This window comes from Panthera pardus, unplaced genomic scaffold (assembly GCF_024362965.1).
Source record: "Panthera pardus isolate Hobbes unplaced genomic scaffold, ASM2436296v1 HiC_scaffold_2, whole genome shotgun sequence".
Taxonomy (NCBI): domain Eukaryota; kingdom Metazoa; phylum Chordata; class Mammalia; order Carnivora; family Felidae; genus Panthera; species Panthera pardus.
The window spans coordinates 24,363,099-24,380,666 of record NW_026526765.1 but is presented as its reverse complement, the minus strand read 5'-3'; the positions used below and the strand labels follow the sequence as shown (position 1 = coordinate 24,380,666).

Here is a 17,568-nt window from a genome sequence, read left to right as displayed (position 1 = left end):
TAGGTGACTCAAGGGTTAAAGCACAGCGAGGGTTAAAACCACTGAGTGGGAGGTTGTGTGATGTTACAGCCTAAGCTTACCATCCCTTTGTGTGTCACCTATGAGGTGACAGAGTTTGGGGCTTCTCAAACTTCAAGCTTCTCACAATACAAGTTGTGAAACCCAAAGCTTCCTAGCTTCCAGCTTGGATTTCCTCGTTAGTTTTTCCCCATTTCCTTCTAGCTGGGGAGGAGTGTGTTAAGGCAAACCAAAGAAATTCACCAACATTCAAAGGGATCGCTGGATGAATGTTCCAAAGTTTTAGTCTTAGCACATCTGGAGCTTTGAGCTGAATGATTTGAATCTTGGAAGGAATTTAATCCTGGGTAGCATTCCACCTCAATTATCTCTCTTATATATTATACTTCAGGCTCCTCTGTTCAACAACAATCTCCTCTAGTCTTATATTGACTTGTCTTTCATTATCAGCAGGATAAACTATAAGGGCAAGAGTTTTGAGGAAAGAAAGACCTGTTGTGATTTCTTTTTTTCCCCCTGAAATGTGCTTTCTAGCTTTGTAGAAGAGGTAGCAGTACCTTTTCCTGGGATCGCTTCAAGGACAACACAAAGCCATGCATGTGAGATGCCTGGTATAGAGTTTGATACATAAAAATGACTATCCTTTCTAACCTGCTGCACACTCATGCATCCCCAAGAATATAGGCCCTTTTGTAAGCTGACTTCCCCATCCTGAACCTTTTTTGTCTCCACCCCCCAACCCCCACCATAGACTCTTCATAATCCTGGCTGCCACTAAAATCAGATTCTTCTCTAAAATCGCAGTATCCCTGTGGTCTTCCTAAGTGGTGATGCTCAAGTTCCCATATCCCCTCTATTATTTTCATATTACATCTCCTTGAATAAATATGTAAGCATATTAGAAAATTTATGATACTTCAAAACAATGCAATTGAAATTACTAAACGTATTTGGATAACTAACTCTTTTTCTAGGCACTTGTTCTGTGCCCAGAGGTGATGCTTGCAATCTAGAAGTTGGCCCAAGGACTAAAGCACTGTAAATGGTCAGCACTCAGATACAGCTGGTGGTTGCAGTGTTACTGATTATATTCTGCCTAAAACCTAAATGTGCTTTTGTCCATGCCTAGATTTAAGTGGATTTCCTAACCAGCCAGAAAGACCCTTACTGATGCTGTGGATTTATGTACTAATAGGATTTACCACTTCCCCCAAATTAAAAACAAAACAAAACAAAACAAAACAAAACAAAACAAAAAACTGATTCATTCTCAGATCATTAAAGCTGTTATGGGTTGAGATAGCATGTTCTACTTCATGGTATATCCCGTGCAGAAAGGTGGGCCAAAGGACAGCTGAGGGTGCCCAGGGCGAATCTCTCTAGGAAGTAATTCTGCAATGAAGAGAAAAGCTGACTGTACCCTGAGTCGGAAACCTTACAATTAGGTCTGGTATGTCCATTACCTGGCTATGATGACTCAAATCTGTTTGTTAACTCTGAAGGCCAGACAGTTCTCATCTGTAAGCATTCATGTAATGTGTGCCTTGTGCCCTAAATTCCATTAAACACTAGAAAGTATAGCTATAAAGTTTAAGGAGTTTATGATTTAACTGGAGGGAGGCCTTCAGGCATGACAAAGGACAAAATAAAATGGTATACTTTCATTCTACTTGTTTGCTTATAAACTAAGTATTATTGAAAAAGCACAAAGAGAGCAACATCGTTGCTAGCAGCTGTCGTCAGTGACGACCCACATACCACTACAAAAGATTGTTGGGAGAATTAAGTTGAACAAAGGGTTGCTACGGATTTTAAAGTGTAGATGTTCAAAATGAAGTGTAAGATATCTTTGTAAACATAGTTATATGATTAAATGCTGTTTTTCTATGAAACCAGAAATCTATTGCTGAGATTTTTATGTTAGAGCCACAGTTATTTCCTTTGAATTGAAAACATATAAGAGTAAATTCACCAATGAGTCAGTCTGCCTTTTGTTCTCTGAAATAATCACCTAGAAAGCAGGTGGCCTTTATGGGGCTTTATGGTTTCTTCCAGTGTTATGTGATGTGCTTTCATCATTCACTGTCTATTGCCACAAATCCATTCAGATTTAGTTTCTTTGGTATAAAATTTTTTATCTTTTCCATTAAACAGCAAAGGTCATTTGACAACAAAATTTTGGACAACGCCCAAATATAATTCCAGGCAAATTACCAACATTATGGGCGAGGCACTGAGGGTCTGCAGATCCTTCATAAATGGTCAAAGTCAGATCTGTGATGGAATTGATTAATAGTTTGCATTTGCATAGGATCTTCAAGGCTGTGAATGCACAGAGTTTGCAAACTTTGCCTGTCATGAAGGTGAAGAACAGACCTGAAACATAACAACCATATGCTGGCACATAGGGATTTGTTAGACTGAAGTGTTACATTTAATTGAAAATATAAGAGAATGTTAAGTAAGAAGAGTGCAATTATGTGAATTGGAATAGTGCCAGGCCTCTTTTTCTGTCCTGGGGGCATTATGGACTCCCGAGAAGTGGCCAGATTGTCAGTGCTGAGGCTTACATGTGAAGGACACCACGGGAGCAACTAGTCACAGGGGACAGTTATAAAGCGAGAGTGGGGATTTTATTTCTTACAGTGAGATGGCCCTTCATCTAGATGACAATACAATCATAGGGTGGAGTGACCTAGAGAAAAGATCCCTGTGTGAGCACTCTTTCCATTTTATTCTTTCATTCAAAATCTCAGAACTGACTATGAAATTTGGCTTAAAGTTTACAAACTGAAGTATTGCCCAAATAAAAATAATATAATGTAGGATTAAGGAGAGAATTCTGGAGTACTAACCACTTCCAATGAACTATACATATTTCCAACTAGCTGCATATATTTTAGAGGCGAATTACTCAGGAGACAGGACAGATAAGTTCACTTTATATTTTGGAGCTGAAGAAAATACATATGAAAGAGTAAAGGAAAAGGGTACGGCTATAAAGAAATACTTCATGTAGACCATGATCCCAAAGGCAGCTTTACTGTTAATATTTTCATAGCATTTTTCTATTTTAACATTTATTTTTACATACTAATGTTTCCTTTCTCAGCTCTTTGATATGGCAACTTGACATGAGTGTACATGTACTGCTGAAAATGATGGCACTGATATAGTTTTATATTTTATTTCCATTCCAATCATAAAGAAGCAATGGAAGCAAGAAATGAACTGACTGGACAGTGGCAGTGCTATGTCGAGAACCTTAGGCTTGGATGAGAACCCTAGGGTCGGACTAGGGTACCTTTTTTCCTGCACATTCCTTTTCAAATGTTGTTGTATTGAGAGCTGCTTTCTCCTTTCAGAATTCTTTACATCTCAGGTGTACCTTCAAGACACAGCTTCTCATCTCCCAACTTTTTATCTTTATGCTAGTGCACTGATTGGAGTCCTTCATGAATACTCTTCTTATTTCTTGCTTATGCCTTATTGCATAAGCAAGAAATTGGGTTGCAGCCCTAACCCGCATTTGGGTTGCAGCCCTAACCCGCATTTTGACTTTATTCTGAGATGAGGTGTTTAGGAAGTAAATAAGGTTAAATAAAATCATAAGGTGGGGTCCTAATTCCATAGGACAGTAGAGTACTCAGAGGAAAAATCATTTGGAGATAAAGAGGCCATCTGCAAGCCAGGAAGAGAGCTCTTACCAGAAGGTGATCCCTTGCCAGAATATCGATCTTGGACTTTCCATCCTCCAGAATTATGAAAAAGTAAATGTCTGTTGTGGAAGCCACAGTCTGTGGTGTTTTGTTATGGTGGTTCGAGCAGACTAGGACACTTGTGTCACACACATTTTCCTTCTCCACCTTATCCTCAACCCCAACTGTGCCTATTTCCAAAATCAGAGATTGCATTATCCTGGAAAATTGATAATTAGAAGCAAAAATCCCAATCAAGATGCGAACTCTTAGAGACAGAATTTTCACCACAGTGTTTACTTCTTGGTCGAATTTATATGACCCAAAAAACTTAGCATTTTTCTGCGTATTGGGTCATAGGATTTCAGTGTTGGGAAAGAAATAGAATGCAGGTGGGTTCTAGAAACTGCAAGAAATCTAAGAAGAGCGTAGTCCATACTGTGACAGAAATCGTGTGTGGTGCTTTGCATTATCCACCCCCACCTGTTTCTGGGACTTGCTACGGGAAGTATATCTCCTGCCTCCCTGTCCCCTGGTCATGTTGACCTTTGTCCTTCACTTGTTTGATCAGTGAAACATGAGCAGAAGTAACAGTGTGCAGTTTTCGCAGAAACTTTAATAGCCACTGTTGGTTTTTCCAGTTTTCTTGTTCCTTTCTCTATGACAAGAGAATGTTATGTCCTGAGTAGGGTTGTTTTTCAGACTGGATCCTGAAGTGAGAGGCTGTATATAAAAGAACCAAAACTAACCCATCGCTACTGACGTGTGCTGGAAGCCACTGAGACTTAGGACTTTGTTACCACAGCCTCGCTTACCAAAAGATAACTGATATTGTGTATTATGAAGTGTCTGGACAGCTAGATCAGATCATGGAGGGTCTTGCAAACTAGTATTTAGATTTGATTTGACTGGCAAGAGAAAAAGCACAGAAACATTTTAAGGAGGGAAGTATGAGTTTTATTTTACTTTTCTTTAGTTTACTTGCTCATTTTTGTTGAGTTATATTGAAGGTACAAAGGTAGATGACTCAAAAAATTAAATAGTACTAAAAGCCTTATAATGAAAAAGAGTGGTACCCTTTCCAGAATGTAGGTCCGATTTCCCAGTGGCAAAGAAGTTTAATGATTTATTTTGCACATCACATCATATATCCTCCATATTTCTTAAATGTTTGTTCGTAATGCCTTCTTTACTCATACATTTTAAATATTATTATTACTTTTACTTAGATAGATGTGGCAGTTATGTTTTTTAAATGGCTGAAAAATCTTTGACATTCTTCCCATTGAAAATCGGGGTCTATGTTTCCTCAGGAAATCTGGGTAAACTTACAGCTTGCTTGTAAAGAACGCCATGTAACAGAAGGTGCATGACTTCGGAGGCTAGGTATGGCCACATGAAGGTGAGTTTCAGATCTCTTGCTGTGGGGAGCAGAACTGAAAGCCGGGCTCAGCCTCTGCTGGATGCACCTCAGTGTTCTCTCTGAGATGATGCTTCCCATTTGCTGCTCTCAGCCAGTGACTGAAGGCAGTAGGGATAGTATTGACGGCTGCTTCCTGTCAGAGGTGGGGCTCCTTTGATAGGCAATTTTGGCTGAAAGACTTCCCATCAGCTTGCTCTAAAGCTTCTTCAAATTGTCCTGCAGTCAGAGATTCTGCCTATCTGCCTTCCTTCTTTCCCTCCTTTATAGAAGTCAGACCTGCATTGCCATCTGAAACTCACTGTGTCATTGGCTTCCTCCACGTTCCACCCCCACCACAGGTATTATCATCCAATAAATAAGTGTCTTGCACATCTAATCCTCATCTTGATGTCTGTTCCTTAAAAGCTGCAAATTAACCACTGGGTCAGAAAAGGCAGTGTGGCTTTCTCCTTGTGTACAGGGCCCCTCTTTGGGAGCTCTGATCCACCATGTGTGAAGTGTGGCTATTCTCACACTGCTATGCTGGGTAGCAGAAAATGTAAAACATGGAGAGACAATGTGAAGGTTCTTCATTGACTGCCCCAAGTGAAGGCTTAGCTGACATCTGGGCTCAATCACTAGACGTGTGTGAGAAGATGCGGCTACATGATTCCAACTCTTGGCCGTTGAGTTACCCCCAGCTGCTCAGTCTCTCAGAGACTCTAGTCATTGTATATTAAAGGGGAGCCATTTCTTTCCTTTCTTTCTTTCTTTTTTTTTAATTTTTAATGTTTATTTACTTTGAGAGAGAGAACGAGCAGGGGAGGGGCAGAGAGAGAGGGAGACAGAGAATCCCAAGCAGGCTCTGCATTGTCAGCGCAGAGTCCCATGCAGGGCTTAAACTCACCAACCATGAGATCATGAGCTGAGCTTAAATCGAGAGTCAGACGCTTAACTGACTGAGCCACCCAGGTGCCCAAGAGGAGCCATTTCTGCTACGCCATGCTGAAATTCTTGACACGTAGAATCAGAATCAGAATAAAATTATTTTTTAAGCCACTAATTTGTGATTGGTATTTGTACATTGTAAATTTAGCGAAGTTTACCTAGGGAGAGGATGTGTCCTTGTGCCAAATTTTGCACTTGTATCTTTGAGGTACTCCAGGGGCATGTATATGGGGATATTTCTTTTTTTTTTCTTCTTTTTTTCTTTAATTGATTTTATTTTCTACATAAAAAGTTCAGTAAAAATTGGGTAATGTAAAATGATTTTAAGCAGTAAATCAATCTTATCAACATTGCACAAGGCTGGCAGAAACCACAAGGCGGCCTGCTTTGGAATATTTACATGATAACAAATTAAAGTAGGAGAACTTAAACCTTCATTACAAAGTTGTCCTGTGATCTAGCACATAGAGGCTAAAAACAAAATGAAAAACAAACAGAACCAGGAAAAAATAAACCAATTGTTTTCAATATATTCATATGCACATTAAAATATAATACAGATCATCTGGGTGAGGAGTTGTAAGTGGGGATGCACATGGTCTGTGTGCTGACAGCACCTCCAAGGAGGAGACCCAGGTTTGGGACTGGGGCTGGGCCTGGCCAGGATCTTAGCAGGGTCATTCCCTAAGACCTTGCCTGCGATGGCCTCCAACACCCCAACAGCTCATGACTGGAGATGGCTCGTTTTTGTGGCTTTCAATTGAAATCTGCAGGTCTCAGTTTCCCAGGGCAATGTGTCACAGTAGCACAGCCCTGACCAGAGGGGTGGGACAGCGGACCTGCAGGGTTTCTTCTCCAGAGACTCTCCTACCTGCTCGCCTGTCCTCCCACCCTGGTCCCACAAGTCACTAATTCAGTGTCTTCTTTGGGTTTGTAAACACCCCCAGTCTTATGACATACTTCTTAAGTACTCCTTGCTTTTATGTTTCACGTTCTCATTGTACTCCAGGTCCCTAGGGTTCTTATGGTACTTAGCACTTTATTCATAATGCTGTGGGTCAGCTTGTGAGCTAGGTGTTTGAAGTCTTCAGTTGTGGTAATTCTTCCCACTTTGCATTCAGGTTTCCAGTAAGGGTTCAAGTACTGGACCATGAACTGGGGCATCTCTTTTCTGAATACTTCTTGGCTTTTCTTAGCCAGCTCACTGGAGGTGTCTGCTTCTGCTGTCTTAGGCTTTTCTGAGGTCTTCATGGGGTTTTCATCATATGTTGAGGTTCCTAGGTCCATCTCAGCTTCATGCTCAAGCCTGGCATCATCTGTTGGGCTTTCCCAAGTAGGAGGATCCCACTGAGTTTGCCTTGTGATCACATGGTAGTATAAATCTTCCCTTCTGGATCTTGGGATGTCTTCCAGTTGGGAGGCCTTACAGTTTGTTTGGGAGGAGAGGAAGTTGGCAGATCCAGGAGATAATTTGTCATTACCATTTTAGGTGGCTGTAAAGGCCGAGCCTGCCTTGTTGAAACTATTGTAGTCTTGCTGCGGGTGGCTATCCCACTACCCTTTGTGGGTGAGCTCTGAAAATTTGTTGTCCCTGGATACACTGAAGAGTTGGCTGGACATAACTCTGTAAAACCAGTGGATTTATCTATGAATAAGGTGATGTCATGCCATAGACAGTTGGACAAGTCTGTCCTTGGTAATATATGGTTGCTTGAGACCGTAGGAGAGTACTGTTGCTGGACACTGACAGACTGTTGGTTTGAATCTCAAACACCATAATTCTGTGCCTGCACTGGGCCTGGGGCTGGCACTGGCAAGACGGTGATGCTGGAATCTTGGGGAACCACCATCACTTTGGATCACACACTGTGAACCAGAAACTTCCCATGGGCTGCCACGTGTGGCACACTGGCACAGGTGGAGGGGCAGTGAGGGCTTCTATACAATGTTCCACCAAGGGCTGAGAATGATCGTAAGGAGCAGGAGAACACACAGGGTCCATACTAGGGGTGGGGAGGAGGACCCTTCCAGCATTAGGGTTGCTGGGATCCACATAGGTCTGCATGGATAACCTGATCGGTAGCCAGCAAAGGGGTGATGAGGAGCTTTGTAGCCAAAAGATTCATAAGGCAGTGGAGATGTCATTCCCAGGTTCTACACCTGCTGCTGCTGTTTCTGAGTTTCCACTGAGCCACCTCTTGCTCAAACAACTTCCAGTGCTCCTCTGTAGAAAGTTCATTGTGGTCTTTAATTTGTACTTTCTTTTTAGAAGTTGATATTTCATATCTGCCATCTGGTCTTGTTGTTCCCACTTGTAGGCAGAAGAAGGTGGATAGAGGGAGCCCCTTCATCTCCTTTTCTCTTCTTTGAGTTTCCTTGTCTAGATCTATATCTCTTGACTTGTTAGAAGTCTTAGGGTGGCTGTTTGATCTCTGAAATCAACAACATCCCTTCCTTTTACAGTTATTGTGTTCCCCTTTTCAGTTTAACTTTTCTTTGGAATTCAATATACCTCCATTAGGTCTTCCAACTGTCCAGGAACTTGGCCAGATCACTTATATCTACTGTTTTACCAGTCCGTTCTTGGCCCTTCTCACTCTCCGCATCAGACATACCCTCCTCTTCATCTAGGGTATATCTCCTTAGCAATGGTGTCTTCCAGTTTTATACTATTGCCTTCTTAGGCTTATTGGCTTCCATGGCGATTCACTTTCAACTTTAGATTCAGGCAGCTGTTGTGGCTATTGTGACTGTACCTCTTCCTCTTTGTCTGCAGGGATGCTTTCTAACTAGATATAGGGCTATTTCTGATCTTAGTCTTCAACATGCTCCTTCTCAGAAAATGCATGTGTGTGTGTGTGTGTGTGTGTGTATATATATATATATATATATATATATATATATATACACATACATATGTATATACACACATACACACATATATATGCATTTCACATTTATATGTGTATATATGTATATGCACATATATATGAATTAAGTTGGTGGTTATATATATATTTTTTCCACACCAGAGACCATTACAGCCAGAAACCTCTACTGAAGCAGTTCCAATGTTAGCCGATATGCTTACCGCAGGATTTTTTGTTTGTTTTAAATTGTTTTCATGTTACCTATTGGTAGAAATGGAAGTGGTCCCTAAAGTCGATGATTGATTTATTAATGAACTTTTGGTTGAAAATCATTTTCTCTCAGAAATCATTATTCTATTGTCTTTTAGCACTAAGTATTGCTGTTGAGAAGTCTGGCTATTCTGAACATGGACCTTTTTCTAAAATGTTGCCCTAGCCTGGCTTCCTCTCCTTCACCATTCTACTCCCACTTTACCCTTTACAATTTTTCCTGGGAACCCACCCTTAATCAATCACTTATATACGCCTCCAGTTCTCAGGGTTTGCTTCCTGAAATCACAGGTAACACAGGTGGTAGGGTCAAATGTTTTATCCTCCAAGAAATAGGCATTTCAAAGAAGAATACAAAGCCATTGAGGTGCAGAGAGGTCACTAAGTAGACCCTTGATTCTTGAAGTAATTCGAGAAGGAAAGGATAAGAGAGCATAAGAAGTTTCATTTGAGAAGGCCAAAGAAGTGCATTTTTAAATCAAAAACATTGTAGAGTCTCTATGCTGTTCTTTCAGACATCTGCTTTTGGGGCGAAATTTTAGCTTCTACCATCTCATATATACTAGCTTGACACCTTTGTTCTTGTCTCAACTTCTGGAATAGCCTTTGCATTCTGATAGGTTATTGTTAATAACGTAAATATATTGCAAAGTCTAATCAAATTATTCAGTGTCTTGCTTTTTGTTTATCAAATAAAAGATCACAAGCTTCAGATACAAGAAATTTATTGAAAAGCTTTCATGTGCATCTAAACACCTACTACTTCATTTTCCTCAGGACATTAATCTTTCTATTTATCATCTTTGCTTTTTCATACATTCAGACCCTGGCACCTTATCACAAATTCATAAGAACACAATAAGAACAATGCTTGCTTATGCCTGTGCTGTGACAATTTGTTACCACCTCCCCAAAGAGGAAGACACTCAAAGGTTCCACTTTAAACCATGTTTTCAGTAATATTCTTCACTTGCTATTATCTTTCTTTTATTTTCAGTATTCATAGTTGCGTATGGAGATATTATTCCCACTGTTCATTACAGTTCCTGCTGTGCTTGAAAGCTAGTGTCTGACAGTTCACAGTCACTACTGTGAGAAGAAACTAGGGCTCCCAAACTCTAAAAGGCCTGCTCAAGAAGAAAAATGCTTATATGTTTTATTTCTACCATCTTCCAACGTTCCCACTGCTGATAAAAGATAGAAAGAGGACAAACGAAGGATGAATTTCATGATTACATTTTGGTGCCGGTGCAGATCTCCCACTGGGATGTATCTCCCACCTGACAGGTGGTCTATTCTGCTCAAATACCACTGAGCTGGTGAACTTAAGCAAAAACATATGACCCATCTCTCAGACCTCAGAACAGCAGGGTTCACATAGCCATCTGAAAATCTCATGTTGAAAATCTCTTCTGTAATATCTTTATTAACTGGTGCATCTGATCTGTCCACTCACAACCTTCTGTGGATGATGAAGGCTCAGATAACAGAATGAGCCCCCTGTTCCTCATGTTTTCTCGGAAAATCTCTCACCAGTGTCTGAAAGACTTCCAGTGGGCTCTGATTTTAAACTTAAGAAAACCATACTTATATCAAGAAATAGCATGTGTAATCTTTCTTTAGATTAGAACCATTTTTAGTGTTAGTTTCCTTTGAGAGTTGATAATAAATACATGTTAAAGCTTCTCATTACAGGAGAAACAGAGAGTTATTGGCAAATTTCCAAAGTATTAGGAAAAGTGAGAATCTCTTCTTTGTAATAATTACATATAACAGTAATTAATGGTCTGGGACTTGTGTGATTAAATAGATCTCATACCTAGATTTTTCTGTAAGTCAATACACCTGAGTGTTTTCAGTTTCTAAACAGATCTACTTTCTTAATTCATATCGACCCCATTTCTTTTAAATTGTACCTCCAAGTATTTGAAGTTCTCCAAAGCGTATCTATTTTATCCTCTTTCCAACTCACAACAGAAGACATGTCAAGGTAATTAACTTTGATAACCTATTTAGCATAAAGTTATTATAGGTGAACAAAGAGCACAAAAACTTTCCAGAAAATCACCCAAAATCTTAAGATTCTTATTTAGAGCACACTTATTTAGATTCTTATTTATGAAGTTGCCATCTTCAAGTCTTGAATAATATCTATTGTGACAAAATAAATAAGGTTTTAGGTGAGTTCTTGAAAAAGTTTTATTTTTTAATTATTTGAATGAAGACATATTTTGAATACATTGTAATGAAGAAAAAAATTCCATAGATGGGCTTGATCATCAGGTTTTAATTGCATAATTATAAGTGAATATTTTTCAGCCAGAGATCATCTATAATTTCAACTGTGCTAATACTTTCTGAAGTTATACTGGGTTTGATGATATTGGGTCTAACAGAAGAAGCACTCATTTTTGAGAAAGCCCTCAAGCTTTTGGTTACATGGCAACTTTACCTATCTATATCTCTATCTTCTCTCTCTCTCTCTCTCTCTCTCTCTCTCTCTCTCTCTCTTTTTAAATTTTAATTCCAGTATAGTTAACATATAGTGTTATAATAAGAGTTTCCTGTGTACAATATAGTGATTTAACAATTCTATACATTACTCAGTGCTCATCATGAAAAGTATACTCTTTTTAAGTTTTTATTTAAATTCTAGTTTGTTAACATACAGTGTAACATTAGTTTCAGATGTATGATATAGTGATTCAGCCCCTACATACAACACTTGGTGCTCATCACAAGTGCACTCCTTAATCCCCATCACCTATTTAACCCATTCCCCCCCCACCACCTCCCTTTTAGTAACCATCAGTTTATTCTCTATAGTTAAGAGTCTGTTTCTTGGTTTGCCCCCCTCTCTCTTTGTTCCTCTTTGTTCCTTTGTTTTATTTCTTAAATTCTACATGAGTGAAATCATATGGTGTTTGTCTTTCTCTGACTTATTTCACTTAGCATTATGCCCTCTAGATCTGTCCATATTATTGCAAATGGCAGGATTTAATTTTTATGGCTGAGTAATATTCCACATCTATATATACCGCATCTGTTTCCATTCATCTATTGATGGACCCTTGGGCTGCTTTCACAATTTGGCTTTTGTAAATAATGCTGCAGTAAACATAGGAATGTGTATATATGTTTGAATTAGTGTTTTTGTATGCTTTAAGTAAGTACCCAGTAGTGGATTAATTACTGGGTTATATGGTTATTCTATTTTTAAGTTTTTGAGGAACTTCCATATTGTTTTCCACGTGGCTGCACCAGTTTGAATTCCCACCTGCAGTGCATGAGTGTTCCTTTTTTTTCCCCACGTTCTCACCAGCACTTGTTTCTTGTGTTTTTGATTTTAGCCTCTTTGACAGGTATGAGGTGATACCTCATTGTGGTTTTTATTTGCATTTCCCTGATGATTAGTAATGTTGAGTATCTTTTCATGTGTCTGTTGGCCATTTATATGTCTTCCTTGGAGATATGTCTGTTCATGCCTACTGATCATTTTTTAATTGGGTTATTTGTGGGGGGTTTGTGTTAAATTGTATAAGTTCTTTATATATTTTGGATACTAACCATTTATCAGATATGTCATTTGCAAGTATCTTTTACCATTCAGTAGGTTGTCTTTTAGTTTTCTTGATTATTTCCTTTGCTATGTGAAAGCTTTTATTTTTTTGTAGTTCTAATAGTTTATTTTGATTTTGTTCCCTTTGCTTCAGGAGACATATCTATGTTGCTGTGGCTTATGTCAGAGAAATTACTGCCATGAACTCTTCTAGGATTTTTGTGGTTTCAGGTCTCATATTTAAGTCCATAATCCATTTTGAGTTTATTTTTGAGTGTGGTGTGAGAAAGCAATCCAGTTTCATTCTTTTCCATATTGCTGTCCAGTTTTCCCAACATCATTTGTTGAAGAGACTATCTTTTCCCCCATTGTATATTCTTGCCTCCTTTGTCAAATATTAATTGACCATATAATGGTAGTTTATTTCTGGGCTTTCTATTCTGTTCTGTTGATCTGTGCATTTACTTTTGTTCCAGTACTATTCTGTTCTGATTGCTACATCTTTGTAGTATATCTTGAAATCTGGGATTGTGATACTTCCAGTTTTGTTCTTCGTTTTCAAGATTTCTTTGGCTACTTGAAGTCTCTTGTGGTTCCATACAAATTTTAAGATTATTTTTACCAGTTCTGTGGAAAAGACTGTTGGTATTTTGATAGGTATTGCATTAAATCTGTAGATTGCTTTAGATATTACAAACTTGTAGCAATATTTAGTCTTCTAGTCCATAAGCATGGAATATCTTTCCATTTGTGTCATCCTCAGTTTCTTTCATCAATATTTTATAGTTGTCAGAGTATTGGTCTTTCACTTCCTTGGTTAAGTGTATTCCTAGATATTTTATTGTTTTTGGTGCAATTGTAAATGAGATTGTTTCTAATTTCTTTTTCTGCTACTTCATTATTACTGTATAGAAATGCAAAGGATTGCTGTATATTGATTTTGTATCCTGCAACCTTAATGAATTCATTTATCTGTTCTAGTAGTTTTTTTTGGTAGAGCCTTTCAGGTTTCCTATATATAGTATCATGTCATCTGCAAATAGTGAAAGTTTCACTTCTTCCTTACTGATTTGGATGGCTTTCATTTCTTTCTCTTATCTGAAAGCTGTGGCTGGGACTTCTAATACTACATTGAATAAAAGTGGTGAGAATGGACATCTTTGTCTTGTTCCTGACCTTTGGGGAAAAGCTCTCAGTTTTTCCCCATTGAGTATGATGTTAGCTATGGGTTTTTCATATATGGTTTTTATTATGTTGAGTATGTTCCTTCTAAACCTACTTTGTTGAGGGTTTTTATCATGAATGGGTGTTGTACTTTGTCAAATGCTTTTTCTGTGTCTCTTAAAGTGATCATATGGTTTTTATCCTTTTCCTTCATGTGATGTATCAAGTTGATTGATTTGCAAATGTTGAACCACTCTCACATCACAGAAATAAATATCACTTGATTGTGGTAAATGATTTTTTTAATGTATTGTTGCATTCAGTTTGCTAATGTTTTGTTGAGGATTTTTGCATTATGTTCATCAGAGATATTGGCCTGTAGTTCTCTATTTTTTTTTTTTTTTTTTTGTGGTTTTGGTATCAGAGTAATGCAGGCCTCATAGAATGAGTTTGGGAATTTTCTTTCTTCTATTCTTTAGAATAGTTTGAGAATAGGTATTAACTCTTCTTTAAATGTTTTGTAAATTCACCTGGGAATCCATCTGGTCCTGGACTTTTATTCATTGGGAGATTTTTTATTACTGATTCAATTTCATTGCAGGTAATTGGTCTGTTCAAATTTTCTATTTCTTCCTGATTCAGTTTTGAGACATAGTGTTTCTAGTAATTTATCTATTTCTTCTAGGTTGTCCAGTTTGCTAGTATATAATTTTTTAGAATATTCTTTTATCATTCTTCATATTTCTGTGGTATCGGTTATTATTTATCGTCTTTCATTTCTGATTTGGGTATGTTTAGCTCCAACAGTGTCTCTGTCCTTCTCACCCTCTTTGATGTGGCCTCTTCTCTACATTTAGCTGTGGAGAGTCTGTTCTGCCAGTCTTCAGGTCGTTTTCTGGGTTATTTGCCCTAATGTGTGTGTTACCTAGTTGTATCTGTGGGATGAGGTAAGCTTAGGGTTCTCCTACTCCACCATCTTCCCTGTTAATCCTACTACATGACAATTTGGTTTAGATTTCTATTTCTTAAGTTTGCTTCTTTTAAAAATTTTTTTTAATGTTTATTTATTTTTGAGAGAGAGAAAGCACACTAGCAAGTGTGGGAGCCGGGGATGGGGCAGAGAGAGAGGGAGACAGAATCTGAAGCAGGTTCCAGGCTCAGCACTGTCAGCACAGAGCCTGATGCAGGCCTTGAACTCACAAATGGTGAGATCATGACCCGAGAGGAAGTCTGATGCTTAACTGACTGAGTCACCCAGGAACCCCAGGTTTGCTTCTTAATATATGGATTTTTAAAAAATGTTTATTTATTTTTGAGAGAGAGAGAGGTGCAAGTGTAGGAAGAGCAGAGATGGGGAGGTGAGAGAGGATCTGAAGTGGGACTTGCGCTGACAACAGAGAGCCTGATGTGGGGCTCAAACTCACAAATTGTGAGATCATGACCTGAGCCAAAGGCAGAGGCTTAACTGACTGAGTCACACAGGTGCCCCAATGTATTGATTTTGTATTGGTTTGTCCCTCCAGTGATATATTAATTTGCTTTGAAAATCCTAGCTGACTGACTTCCAGATATTAGAAGGAAAAAATAAAGGTTTCCTCTTTAAGCACGTTTTATACATAGGTCAGTATTTAGAAATTCTCACAAAATTATTGAAAAGAAGGCAGCTGAGAAGACTGTCAGATAATGACTATATGTGTTTATGCTGTGATTTATGTCATCTGCACAGGATAACTTCAAATATCAGCACATTCTTCTTGGATTGGGAAAACTAAACTTTCTTGCAGCTACTAGATAGCTAACCAATTCTCTATGAAAGCATAAGCCAGATAAAATTAAAACTTCTGTTTGCTTGTTTATTTATTTTTTAATTTTCTGTGTTTAGAACATTGCTAAGGGTTTTAGGTAAGATAGGGAAGTTTCCAGGTGGGAACAGAGAGATTGATTAGAAAATTCAGTCCAAATTTTCTTATCTCAGAGCTTAAAAGAGGCAAGGGAAATTGATATTTTGTAATGAAAACTTTGAGGGTTCCTTCCATTCCATCTCAAATACTAGAACTGTTTTCTAGAGAAGAAAAGAAATATCTGATGATATCTTTATACATTTACCAAAACTAAAATATGTACAATTTTGAAATTTTGGATGAATATCATTGTTGGCTCTTCTGTTAGATTTCTTTTCTGTATCTTTGATGTATTAAAACCTAATGTGATAGTAGAAAATTGCCTTCTAAAAAAAGTTTTAATTTACCAAAAATAAACTGTAAACATAATCCAAATATGAGGTATTTGGGTTATTCAGATCACATTAAAATGACAATTAAAATAATTAAAATTACCAAACGTTGACTTTAAAATCTAAGGGTGCATATTCACATTCTACCAATTTGAATGTATCTGAAGTTATTGAGAAAGCCAATTGTTTGAGATACAGTGTTTGAAGATCTAACTTTGAATGGTAAGTCTGATGTCTTATGTTAGCATGAAATGCTGCCATTCGACAGAGGAAAGAAGGAAATACATAGAATTCGTTGCTAGCATGTATCAAAATTGAGACCTAATTCCCTAGCATTTTTGTTTAATGCTGTTCCAGTTGGAGGCATGAAATGAGCTGGATGCATCATCTGAGAATGGCGGCTCCACAGGCATCCACTAACCTGCTAAAAGGCTTTGCATGTGTTTATTTATTTTTGGGATTGTATTTCTCAGTTTATGGATGCTTATCCAGAACCAGCTTTGTACACTGGCAAGCAAAAATGAATGTACTTCGAGGGGGTGTGTATTCTAGTCCTATTGACATACTTTATTGGGAAACTAAATACTATTTGTTGATGAAAGTGGGGTCGGGGAATCTGGGGATTTTAAAAGAATAAATATTAATCAGATATGCTTACATAAAACCTAGCTACTGCCTAACAGATAACCGAATGAAATAACTTTGAGTGATGGAAACTTATTGTGTAATACATAAGCAATTTGCTATGGGAAAGATAATGTTCACATGTTAAAAAAGTCAATATGCAAATGAAAATGAGCATGGTTTTCCTCTCCTGAAATCTGGCAGGCATGCACAGCATAGTGAATTTTCTCCCTTGATTCTTTTCGGTTCTTTTATGTCATTGTACAGACATGGTCATAAATAAGACCAAGCAACTGTAAGACATAGATAGGCAGACATCAGCAGCAAATCTGTGTCTGGAAAAGTTAAGAGGCTTGTTGTCTGGAATGAAGATCTCTATAGTTGTAAGGAAACTGCAGAGACCACAGGGCAAACTGGATGGACCAACCTCTAGGCAGAAACACCTTAATAAAATTTTGGTAGTATTTTATTTATAGAAATAGATTCAGATATTTCACATTTCTCAGTTGTGATTTTTGTTATATAAATGTTTTTTTTCCCCTGAAACTTATTGGGCTCTTATTTTAGCCTTTTCACACTCAGGTCTCAGTTCTTCCTCCCAACTTTGTCCTTCAACATCTTCTCTACATTCCTTTCTCCATAAAAATGGATCCAATTCACAGTCTCTTGAATCACATCTAACTTACCCAGGCCATTTTTCTCACCTGTCAATTTGCCTCCTTTCTCTACCCCTCTGTACTTACTTAAACTTCACATGGACACTCTCCTACCTCCCAAAGGAA

General features: G+C 38.1%; 1 pseudogene; it reads right to left on the bottom strand.

The window, feature by feature from the left end:
* Positions 1-7,550, bottom strand: part of LOC109267661 (histone-lysine N-methyltransferase SETD2-like) — a 73,861-nt pseudogene extending 66,311 nt beyond the window's left edge.
* Positions 7,551-17,568: the final 10,018 nt, after the last annotated feature.